This window comes from Heliangelus exortis, chromosome 4 (assembly GCF_036169615.1).
Source record: "Heliangelus exortis chromosome 4, bHelExo1.hap1, whole genome shotgun sequence".
In the NCBI taxonomy this organism is placed as follows: domain Eukaryota; kingdom Metazoa; phylum Chordata; class Aves; order Apodiformes; family Trochilidae; genus Heliangelus; species Heliangelus exortis.
In genome coordinates, this window is record NC_092425.1 from 20,312,973 (window position 1) to 20,325,643 (window position 12,671).

The 12,671-nt window shown below is 36.1% G+C and overlaps 1 long non-coding RNA gene across 1 annotated transcript in view; it reads left to right on the plus strand.

Moving 5' to 3' along the window:
• The window catches only part of LOC139796341 (uncharacterized), a 244,787-nt gene extending 240,088 nt beyond the window's left edge, over nucleotides 1–4,699 (plus strand). Inside the window, exon 3 of the long non-coding RNA XR_011725961.1 lies at nucleotides 4,619–4,699. This is a non-coding gene — a long non-coding RNA (uncharacterized lncRNA). The remainder of the gene's footprint in view (nucleotides 1–4,618) is intronic.
• Nucleotides 4,700–12,671: the final 7,972 nt, after the last annotated feature.

The following is a 12,671-nucleotide window of genomic DNA, read 5'->3' on the forward strand; positions in this document are numbered from 1 at the left end:
CAGGAAAGGCCTTGACTCTGCAAGCACTGCTCAGAAAGAACAAAAACATCCATGTGTTATCAACACTGTTTTCAGCACAAATCCAAAACATAGCCCATACCAGCTCCTATGAAGAAAATTAATTCTATCCCAGCCAAAGGGATATGCACATGCATATCACTCAGACAGACAAACGTGAGAGGAAACTTGTGTGGAATAGCCAGACATTTAATTGGATGAGTCATAGATCTGAACACTGAAATTCTAAACAGCTATAACTTGGGGAAGGATAACAAAAATAAAATTTTGAATTTAATTTCTTTGCCCCATAAGACAGGATAAAATTGTAAACTGTAAACTGATTGTAAACTTATTAAACTGCAAAATTAAAATTCAAATCTAGCTAAAATTTACTGTCTTAAAGAAGTCTCCTATTTCATCAGATGACTGTTTTCAAAATTTGTCTTCTACATTAAAACACTGATCAGCTGTTAAAGTAGTAGCCTATAGCTTTGCTACTTCATTTGTTGTTAGCTAACCAGACTGTTTAACCATAATACCTTTTTTCATTAAAAACAAATTTTACAGAACAGAAATAAAATTATCTCAAACAAAGAAGCGCTGCCCCAGAAATTTTTGTAACTTCCTAACTTCACATGAACTCCAGGAAATTTGGAAAGTCATTTGCAGTTTAGAGAGCAAAACACAAGTCATGCCATCTACTACATCTGTGAATTTGAATAGATGGGCATTTATTTTGTCAGTCATTAATATTTCCTGCTTATCCTTATCCTGTGAGGAGAGATGCTTCTCCTACGCTAAGGGAGTAAGCAGTGTGCATTGCAGCCTGGGAGCCAGAGCAGCAGAATCCCAACAGTGAATGTCTTCTCTTCTCTGCTGGGGTACAAGATGAAGATGGGAAGCTGTTATAGAAAGAGCCCCTTATGAGACAATTATAAAACTGCTCTTCACCCATCACGCCCCTTCCTACATCTAGCAATATACCATACATACTGCAGGTGGTATAACTATGCCATACTTTGTAACCTGAGAAGTATCAAGAATAATTTTTTATCTGCTTTGTGGCTTTTTGCAGCTTGGCCCATGCATCCCACTCATGCAAAACTCTAGACTTCACTGAAACATCATTTTCTTTGCAGTCAGTAATTTAACATTCCAGTGGGCTGATAAGATGAGCACTTCAGAGAATGGTTTGATTTTCCTAATATGAAAAGTCTACATAGGGCAAATGTAGGAAATTACTTACTACTTTTGGCTACCATGCTCAGCTGATGAAGCTGAGCTGAAAGTATTCTTACCTTTCTTGATGACATGAAGTCATTAAAATACTTTTCTGTGGTTTGAGATATAATTTTAAGACTTGCAGGAAATAAGTTATAGAAAGTGTGATGCTGTCAGTTTGTATATTATCAGACACACAGCATGTGAATGCATACTATATTGTCACTGTTTAACTCTGTGAAGCATGAACAGATCAAAGATCCCATAAAATATATTCTGAAAAAAAACCCAACAACCATAGCTGTAGTAAAGAATCAAGTAGCATAATTGTAATTCTGGTAGAAATGAGAATAATATATTCTTGAGGGATATTCTTGAAGGATGATTATCATTTACCCCTTCGTTCTTCTCTAGTTTTGAGTTTATGTTCTGCATCTGTCAAGCATCAAATCACAAAATACATTGTTCATTTCCTTAACCTGTGCCTTTTCTTAGCCTTCATGATAATATTAAATATTTATTTTGAATTTTCCAATTGACTTTTACTATTCTTGTGAGTTAACCGTGTTAATGAATAAAGTGTAGAAAAATTAGACGCTGTTTTCATAAACTTTTTAAGGCTTCTTAAGGCTAATGATATAATTTTTAATGTTCTATATTGAAATAATGTAGGCAGGTGAGTAGAAAGCTCATAATAATTGTATCTGTGACCCTAAAGGCCTTTTAAATGCCTATAGGCATTTTTTAATTTTTTCTTTTCTGTGTAACCTAGCATATTGCCCATTTCTCCAATTTTATTAATATCCTGTGGATGCCGTGCTTGTTTGAAGCTGAATAATGTCCACAAACTCCCAATTATTTTCAATTTTGCACTTGTTTGATTAGAGTGCTATTGTCTGTAATTTTTACACATTTTTTTTTAATCTTCAAAGTGCATGATTCATGCCTTGAAAACGAGGCATGTTTTGTGTTTCTCAGCACTGCTTTTCTTTTTTTTTTTTTTTTTTTTTATCCCTGCCAGTTATAACCTGATAACCTGATTTCATACTGTGCTTTAGCACAACAATACAGTCATCAAACTAAAGCAACACAGTAAGTGGGCACATTAGCCATCATTTTACTTGATCACTTGGGAGAGATTAAATTTGTTCATTTTCAGAACAGATAATGAAATATTTAAAACATGTTAGAGTAAATGGTGGCAGCATTTTGAAATTCTAACATGCTCTTTGCCAAAGCAATATACTATATACTGCACATGTAAGACTTGTGCAGATGTTTGGGAAATTTCTGCAGTTGTTTGGGTTTTTTCCTTAGGCTCATTTACATTTAGTTTATCTAAAGTGAAATCCATTCAATTTTATTGAACTGTAATTCTGGCAATTTACAATATTTACATGCTGTGGTTAGATTGAAATCAGTCCTTAATTCAAATTCAATCTAAATTTACAGCATAGTAATTAGGGCTTTATAACTGACACTAGGGGCCTATTGATTTAATGAAAAACTTAACCTTACAGTAAGTGTTTAATTAGTTGCTGCAGTAGATTCCGCGCTGTCCTAAATTGTGGACTTTAGAGAATTAGGTACTAATTTAAATTACATTACTATATAAAGATCAGAACTATGTTTAAAAAAGAGCATGTAGCCCTACAGATGGATTAATTCTTTGAAAGGGATAACAGAAAGATGCAATAATGAAAGCAGTTTCCTAGCCTGCCTGAATTCAGGTGAAGCCATCCTGGTAAAATATTGATTTAAAGATGATATAATGATAATGATAATATTAATAATAATAATCAGTGAGATTTTTTTCAAGGCAAATTTTCTCAGGCCATAATATTTGAAATAATATGTGTGTCTACATATTGGAGGTGTCCTCTTGAAGCTGAAATAAAGAAAAAAATCCAACTATAAACCCCAGTACTTTTGTATTTCTAACTGAACAGAAATATGACAGAAAATTATAATAAGCACCCATTTTATGCCAGAAAATTATCTTTTCATTCATAAGTGTAGTAAGCAAGTACTGGATTTCTTTAGTTCCATAAAATATATCAATCTAGATCATTCCCACAAACTTGCAGATTTAAAAAGAATTGATTGCCAGTTGCAGCAGGTATTTCTTTCTTCCTGTTTCTTTCCCTTTTCTTCTCATGACTTTGGTACACCATGAACAGAAAACTAAATCTAGAAGTGACTCTATTATTCTCCAGATCTGCCATTAACCTTTTGTCTTGATGTATAGCCATTGGAACAAATTAGTTTGTCAGCAACCTGTCAGTGCTCCCTTGCTGATAAGCGTGCTCCTCTGGTACTGGTTAGCAAACAATCCTTGAGCAGCAGTGCTTTTTGCCTTGCTACCTATGTGTGTGCTCCTGGTCCCTGGTAGACATAAAGTACTTTGCAGTAGGTACTCCTAATACACAGATTTTCAGTGAGCCAAAAATTTTACATTCCTAGAGGACCATCTTAGAAGATCATAATGGATTTCAGTAGTTATGATTCTACTTCATAGTTGCCTAATCTACCCACACTCATCACCCTTTTGCAACACACACTTGATATTGTGGGGAAAGCAGAAGAGATTATTCAGCCAAGCTCTAATATACTATATGATATATGCTTAGAGACCAAACTGAGGCTAATCAAGGGTCTATATATTTGGCATTCCTTTTTTTTTTTTAATGAGGCCCTTAGAGGACTTTTGTTTGGAGACTGGAAATTTTTTCCTCTGAAGAAACAGATCCAGTAATCCTGCTTGTTCATTACTTTCCTTCTTACTTGCTATAAGTGAGATATGTCTGCTGGTACCACATGTCCTGTCCAAGAGCTGTTCATTCAGGGAGCAGAGGAGATGTAATGTAAGGTGAAGGGAGTTGAAGATCAGGAGCCAGCCTGCCCTCCATCTATTCCCTTCCTATTTTCTGTGCATGCAGTGAAATTCTATCAGGACCTAGCTCAGTCAGTGGTGAGGCCCTGGGAGCTATTGCAGCAGGTATGAAAAAGGAACTCTGATAGTTTGAAAACACTGTTTTCTGGGACAAAAAAAGAGGGTAGGAAGGTAGTCAGAGAGATGTATCCCTACAGAATTTTTTTTTGTTACACTTGGTAACAAGAAAATTATCAAGTCAAACAATGATTTTTTTTCCAAGGCAGTGGTCTGAAATATGCTTTATAGTGATAAAATTCAGCAAGATAAATACAACTATAAAATACAGCAAAGACATGAAGTAGTCTACACGTATGATAGACTTTTTTTTTTTTTTTTCTCCAGTTTCACCAGCAGTCTGCAGTAAACTGAAGCACTGCTAGAAGATTTTGTAGAATATAAGATAATAGAAGCAGTAAAGCTGGCGATCAGAGATGTAAAATCTCTGTTTTTGTTCTGTTCCAGGAACAACTCTTCTCCATGATAAGATCTTTCAACAATTCTGTTTGGACAGCCTCTCCACGGAGTTGACGTTGTGCTGAGCAAGGCTGGTAAGAAATTCAATTTTAATGTCTTTCCAGACAGCATACTTCTTACAGAATTCAAGTAAACTTACTTTACTTAAGTTCAAAGCTTTTTCTTTTTTTTTTTTTTCCAAAAGTAACAATTTTATTTATGTTCAAACCTGAGGGTGTTTTTTTAGCTGCTTTTTTTCCTGGTTAGGGCTTTTCAGGTCATTCCATGTTCTTTAGTCTGAACATAAAATCATAAAACAGTAAGGGTTGGAAGGGACCTCTGGAAACCACACACACACAAAATTGCAGAATGTTAGGAGCTGGAAGGGGCCTCAAGAGATCATTGATTCCAGCCCTCCTGCCAATCACCTAGGGCAGGTCATGCAGAAACATGTCCATAGTAATATTCCCATGAGAGCTTTTTACACAAAAGCCATGGAGCTGAGGAATCTTCTGGTACTCTCTTGGGTTATTTTGCCTGGTTTAGTAAGGTAGGGGGAGGAAAATGTGTTTAATTTCCTGCTTGCTAAAGAAAGACATAATAAAACACAGGTACAGTATTTTTACAGTATTTATTGTAAAGATAAATAATACCTAATCTTACTTTACTCTTTTAATTAGCAAGCAGCTGTCAAAATACATGAAAACAATTGACTTTTTTATAGTTATTGAGTAAAGCAAGAATATAAGTAGATATTTTGGTTCTGGTCTTGGTCCAGTGCTTTTCTTGATTGTTATCATTTTATGAACAATTCTAAGCATTGTCCCACTGAACACTTTCTATATTCAGAAATTATAAATATCCTCTGTATGTATTAGCACTGCAACAGCATGATACCCATCACTATCAAAAACATGTCTCAAATCTAGAAGTCAACATGCAGCTTATTGGGCAGGTAAAAATCACAACTGTAGCAAGCAGATTAGTTTCAAATCATGCTATTTCAAGGAAGAATCCTTGCATGCACACACACATTTTTTTTCCAAAGAAACAAAAGAAACAAAAGGGAATACAGCATCTGAAGAACTGTATTCCTTCAAATAGAGTACAGTGCTACCCGTGAGAGAAGTAAAGGTAGGGAAGGGAAGGGATAAAGAATAGGGTACATAAAACTGCTGAGTGAAATAGAGGTGAAGCAGCACTGGAAAAACCCAAAACATATGGTGAAACTTAAAGAGAGTACATGGAGACTAACATCAGAAAACCTACTGTATATAAAAATAATTAAATTATGTAGTTGAATAAGGAAAACTGAAGAACCTCATCCCAAATGTACTGTAAAGTTTCAAGGTAGGTATGAGCAGCCACCAAAGCTATACTGAAGTCTGACAGGTGAAACGCTGTGATTTATTGCAGTTTGTCACAGATGTAGCCAATAACCTGGTGACAGATGCTGTTATCCCCCCACTGCCCTCCCTGGGGAATACAAAAGGGGGATAAGAAAAGAGACTTTAAGGTTGTAAAAAAATTTAGAATAGGTTTAATGAAATAACACGTAGTAATAATAATAATAATAATGGTGAATGACATGCAAATACATAAAGAAATTTGTATATATAAATGAATATGCAAATGCAGAGCAGCCACTCCTCAGCAGGTCATTACTTCCCAAGCAGCCAGGGCCCATTCTGGGCTCAGCAGCAGACAGGGATGCCTGAGCCTGGGGTAACAATCTGCAGGAAAGCCTTGAAGTGGCTGAGCTGGCCCTGCTCTGGGAAACGGGGAGCGTGGGAACACCAGGAGCACAAACCAGGAGAGGGGACAAACAAGTAGCCCCCAGCCCAGGCTGCGCAGCAGCCATGGAGATCTCTCTGGGGAGCCATTTTATTTTGAGCCCTGTGGTAGGAGGTCCATGTGTGGTTCAGATGCGTCACCTGTCCCACGCCCTCCCCCAGATCAGAACCTTACAGAAGGTGTGGGAGACGTTATGGTTGTGACTTCAGTGTCTTACTGCTGGCTGTGAAGTGCCCCTGGTGTCATATTGTTATTGTTGTTCTCAAGAACAGTGCTCTGTGACTGGAGAAAGGATTTTTTCATTTATAAATGGATCATTTTCTTGTCATGAAATATAATTACAGTAACAAACATTGTAATAAAACTAACGTGCCCTTCTGCTAGTGCCATTCTTTCCCATAGATGTACACATCACTGTGATAGAGGAATGAAAGCAAATGTGATACAGTAGGTTATAAGAACATAGATATATAATTCCTGGCTTGTGATATTTTTCGTGTATAAGTAGGCAATTCTTTTTCTTTTGTAATACAAGAATTTTCTACTTGTATTTGCATATGGCAAGGAAGGCAAGGAGACTGTAACAGTTTCTTTATCTTAAAAGGTAATATGTTCTTTCCCAACCTTATATAAAGTTAAATAGTGTAAAGCTTTCCACAAGATCATGGAATTTCTACTTTAGTGGCACCAAAAATAAATATGATCAAATGATAAGAATGCTTTACCCTCCATTTTTCAATTTGTGCCTAAGGCAGAATCAGTACACTTGAAAGTTCAGTTGACTAATAGCAAAAAAAGGTAGAAATACTACAGAGCAGTTCACTGTACAGTTTATGCAAATAGTCAGCTGCTTCTGAATGTCTTTTGCATTTTTGATCAATTACTACCAGATATATATACATAAACAAGTATGTATGTTTACATATGCCTATAAATTTCCATTACTCTTACAGTGACATAGTGGCTAAAAAGAAATTGTGGTAGTTAAAATTTACTGAAGAATTTTGGTTCACACCATGAAATCTTAAGAACACATTTTATAATAAAACATTGCTGAAAACATTCCTCCCAAGACAGTACTAAAATAGATTCTAGATGTTCTTTTAATAAACACGTTGTAAAACCAATTGTTTTCACAAGTAGATGTATATTATCCACTGTCTTTAGGTCAAACATTCAAGCTCTGTGCAAGAGAAATTTCTTCATGCTCTTTCATCAGTTTTTTCTTCAGCTTTTACTTTTTTATTGCCATAATACAGGTGTGTGGAGCTAGAATTAAAATATAATAATTTTTACAAACTCTGCTCACCGTTTACCTGATTCTCAACTTTTCTCTCACTTGGTTTGCCCAAGGTGAATCTGGTTAAACTTTGAAATCCAATAGTATCTCTTCAATAATCACGGTAAATATTTGTCTCCCTTCAATGTCTAGCTTTAGGCTAGAAATCATAATAGTCACTACTTTTCTGTTCAGTGTAATCCTCCTATTTGTAAATTATTTAAAACAGCATAGTGTAATATTAAAAAAATGAAAATATTCCTCCTGCAACAGTTATTAAGAGAAAAGCAATAGTATGGAACTGCAATAATTTTAGAGAGTTAATAAGAGGTCTAACATCATAATGTGATCTTTGCTGAAATTATTAGTTTACTAAAGAGGCAACTATACTCACTTCACATTTGTTTCCATAAGAAAAGCTATTCAGAATCAGCTATTCAGATGTAGGGTCCAGTCTGAAAAAAGTTTTTCTGCTGGCAGCTGTGGAGACACAGGAGCCCTGTGGTTCTCAGAAGGCCAAGGAGCTGTGAGGGTCTCCTGCCTGTCCAGCTGACCCCATACTGTGTAGGGCTGCTCCCCCACACGGGCAGAAAACAGTAGGTGCAGAAATAGGGATCCTGTCCACAGGTTGCACACAGGGCTCCTGGCCAGCCAGGCAGCTGGGGATGTCTTCACTCATGGTAATTAAGTGTAGAAACACATTGCCTTCCACAGCCTGAGTATCTGGGTTTCCTCTCTATGTAAACATAATGGATTCTGTTCAAGAGAGAAAAACTTTTATTTTGCTTGTGTGTGTTGTTTTTGTGCTTTCCCAGTTTTCTTATAAAGCAACCTCAATGCTGTTTTCTGGTATTTGGGAAGAAGGATTGGAAAGTGTGCTGGGGTTCATGGAGAGGAATGGGGAGAAGGAGAACAAGTGGTTTGTGAGGAGAAATCTAAGAGATATTAAAGGAGAGAGAACAGAAGTGTTGCAACAGTAAGACATGACTTACATACACAGGTTCAGGGTATGTAACTGAGAAAGCCAGAATATTATAGTGCCACCTATTTTTTGAAAATTGTCCCGTTTGACAATACCGAAATTCTCTTTTCATGGAAATCCATTTTTAAAGAGGGAATAGGCTTTTTCCTTCGTTACTTTGGAAATGTTCCTTCTACATTTGTTCTAATTGCATCAAGTAGTTGTTTGCACTGCCAAGAGACTGCACTGTTCAAATCAACATGAATCTGCAAAGAGATCTGGAATTGTTCATTTGGCCTTCAATGGGAAGAAACCTTTATAGTACTGTAGGCTGTACTTAATTATATAAAAATCTGTGGGTTCTTACTATTTATACCAGTTTTAAGGTCTGTCACTCTCTCTGTTTGAAAACTTCTAAATCCTAAAGTATTGTGACAGACATACAGTGTATTTCTAAGCAAGTAATTTTTGTCATAGTGCCTCGGTCTTCTGCTAAATGGGGATATTTCTAATTGCTTATTCTTGCCATTTGTTGTTCATTTTTCTGGATTCAGATTTGGATTTTTAGCTCTTTGGGACAAGAACAGCATCTAACTACTCCGCAGAAAAGTGCAATAGGCTTAAAGTGGAGTCCTTTGTAATGTTGATATAGATGGGTATTAACACAGTACAAATACCTAATAATTCTGAGGCAATCTGTGATTCTAGAAAGTCTTACCACAGTTCAAAATATATGTTATTTCATGTGTTTAATTAAGCAGAGATGAGAAGAAAACAGGGATCCTGATGTTGAAAATACCTTGTTTTTTTATTGTATCTGTGCTGATTTTAATCTCTGCATGCTATGCTGTGTACACACCTAAAATGGTTATTCTATAGTTCAGGTTAAGGTGCAGGAAAAATTTCGTGAGCATAATCACACATTTGAAAAATGCTGTCTATGCATGGCAGGATTCTTCTAACAGCTGAGCCACAAAGATTTCTGCTATTGAAGAATCCAATTTCTTCATCCACCTTTCTCCAAAGATATCAAAGTCAGTATCTTTTTCATGTAGAATACTTTGTGCACTTCCGGAAGTATGCAGTTCTTAAAAACTCAGAGGTTTCTCGTAAACATTCAGAGAACAATAAGCTTGCTGAATTCATTTTATAATCTCATTAATCTGTGACTATTTTTCCATTTCAGTTTGGCAAATGTCTCAGTATCACCATACTGCACTGCTTAAATTATATCATCATGTTTGCTTGATTTCTTGATTTGAATAACTCTGAGATTTTATATTTTGTACTGATTTCACATTTTAGGAAGTTCGTATTTTTATCACTCAGAAGTCAGGATTTTTTTTGCACTTTCTTTCAATTAATTATTAAGAAAGAGAAGGACGTTTAGTAAAAATCCTTTCAGTAAACATGGCTGAGACATCTTTTACACAATAAGAATCAAAATTCCTATGAATCACAACTTCATCTATTACACAGCTCTTACTCATTTTCAGAATGCTGTAAATCCTGTGTGTTGAAGATGTGCATATGTAGCATAAATTATGCCTGGAGCATGCTTCTGCTTCATCCCAAGCCCTTTTCACTTCTACATTGTAGAAATATTATCCTGTCACTCAGGCAAGAACTTTAAGCAAACTCATTAGCACACCAAACTTACGCCTGCACCAACATTCATCATCTGTTTGCAATGTAGCTGAGTCCAAGCCATCTGCACACTCTAACAAGGATGTCCCATCTACTCTGGCAGCAATACTACAAAGCCAGTTCCAGAGAGACAAGAAAGGACACTGCTACAAAGGAAAGGTGGATTTATATACTGCTGAGGACCCAGCAAACACACCTACACATATCCTATATTCTGGCAATGCAGATGATGATGGTAGTTGGGAAGCAGTGTGAGAACACTTGCAGGATTAGGTATTTTAGTCCCTAGTGCAGCCCACTTGGCACAATGTGGTTTATGCAGAGATAATGAGTCCTGATTTCTCTGTATGTCAGACTGTTTCCTTAGCTTTTTCATCCCCCTCCAAGAGCTAGTTAGACAATTTTCCTTCTTCATACTTGGTCCTAGAACAATCCTAACTAGTTAGAGAAGCAATCACTGACACAGAAGGTCCTGTCAAGTCTAGTGTTAGGCTAAAGTGTGCTTGGTCTATACAGTCTTCAGCTGTAAAACTTCTTAGCAAGTGCCTGAATTCTTAGGAAGTCCCCAATGAACTTCCGCAAATTGCAATTCCCAGAGACTAGTAAGATGTTCATATCTGTGCAGTTTTCAAAGGATCAATGACAAAAATTCAGTGGCAGACTCCTTAAGATTTCAGTTGCCTACTTCAGAGAGTGGAAGGTTCTGAGAAACCTAATTATATATATTTATACTTAATGATGATGTGAAACAAGGCTGTATATTTTGTGGCTTTTTGGGAAGCATCTGTAGCTATGGGAAAGTGCTAACTTGTTAAAATGTTAAATTCTTTCTTCAAAAGTCATTAAGAAAATGATGACTTAAAACTTTGAACCAAAGAGGACCAGAACTCAGTCACTGTTCAAAGAAGGTAATTCCATATAGAATAACATGTAGTTAGACCTCAGGACATTTTCTTTACTGCCAGGATGTTAATGACAAGTGATGAAGAGTCAGCAATCCTGCATTTCCATTTACGGTGTGTTCATCATTCTGAATGTGTTAAAAAAAAGTGAGGGAAGGCAAATACTTGATAACTTTAATCAGTACTGCATGGCCAGACACTCCTGATTTGCTGTTCTGATTGATGTGTCTAACTCCATTCTTAAAATAGTTTTATTCATTGGGCCCTCCTTGGCAATCAAATCTCAGAAAAGTCCTGCATGTCAGCAGCAAGAGTCTACCAGACACTATTTCTATGAAGGAATTGCAAGATTATTCCCATTTTTACAATATTCTGCATCCCCTGAGTTACTCAGTACCTCAAAAATATGTACTGTTTTGTATATACTTAAATAATGTTCTCTAGCTTTCATCTAAAATACAAAATAAAAAATAGGAACTTATTATGGGAAACATTAGCTGAAAATGTAAGAAGCCTACATTAATTATAATGTCCAGCAGATACTGATACTGAGATAACATATTCAATCAGTGGCACCTCTTGTCTGTTTAATTATTTTTCAATGTTGATGCTTGAAATGGTTGTCAAAGTTTTCAAAACAGAATGATTTGGGCTACCTTAATATTGATCCTTGAGACGCAAGAAGGTCTGGAATTTGAGAAAACATTAATCTGGTGTCTCTTCAAAATCAATGCAAGCATTCTGAGAGAACCAAAAATCAGTGGCACCAGAACTTTTTAACATTTTTCAGTAAGTGCAGGTCTATTCTATGTGCTTTGATTTATTTTACCTGTACTTAAATACAAGAATAGTATTCTACAAAGTGCTGTTGATGTTATCTTTAACAGTAATTAAATCTTGGTCGTTCTAAATAACATTTGCATTGATTTTGATTTTTTTTTTTTTTTTTTTGCTGTTTTTAAGAATGTCTATCAAATTTCTTGCGTGGTGCCATACACCCTAGTCCTGCATTCTTCTAACTTAAGGACATGAGTAGAAAGATCCCTGGCTATACTATGTACAGGCCATAAGATGTGTTTAAAGATCTTCTTACGAAATAGTTTGATATCAGGGACTCTTTTGGCCCACCTGAGTCTTTCCTGGGAAACAAAAATATCTGAAGACTGTTCCCAGATAGCTAAGGAAGTAAGTCGGGAGTTTTATAAATTATTAGATTAATACTATTATACTGGTATGAAGGATTTTCCAGTTTGTAGTATTTTTATTTACGGAAAGTTTCTGAGTTGGAATTGTTGCAGCAGCCATGTATTGCGTCTTTTCTGGTTAACTGCTTGCATGCGGCATAAAGAGGAATTTCCCAGCACTCCACAGTTCTTATTAACAGTGCTGATGTGTGAGGGCAGGAGACAATCTCCATTGGCACAAATACAGACATTTTCCATACACACAGCTGTAGTCACTGAATGCAGGAAGAGGAAT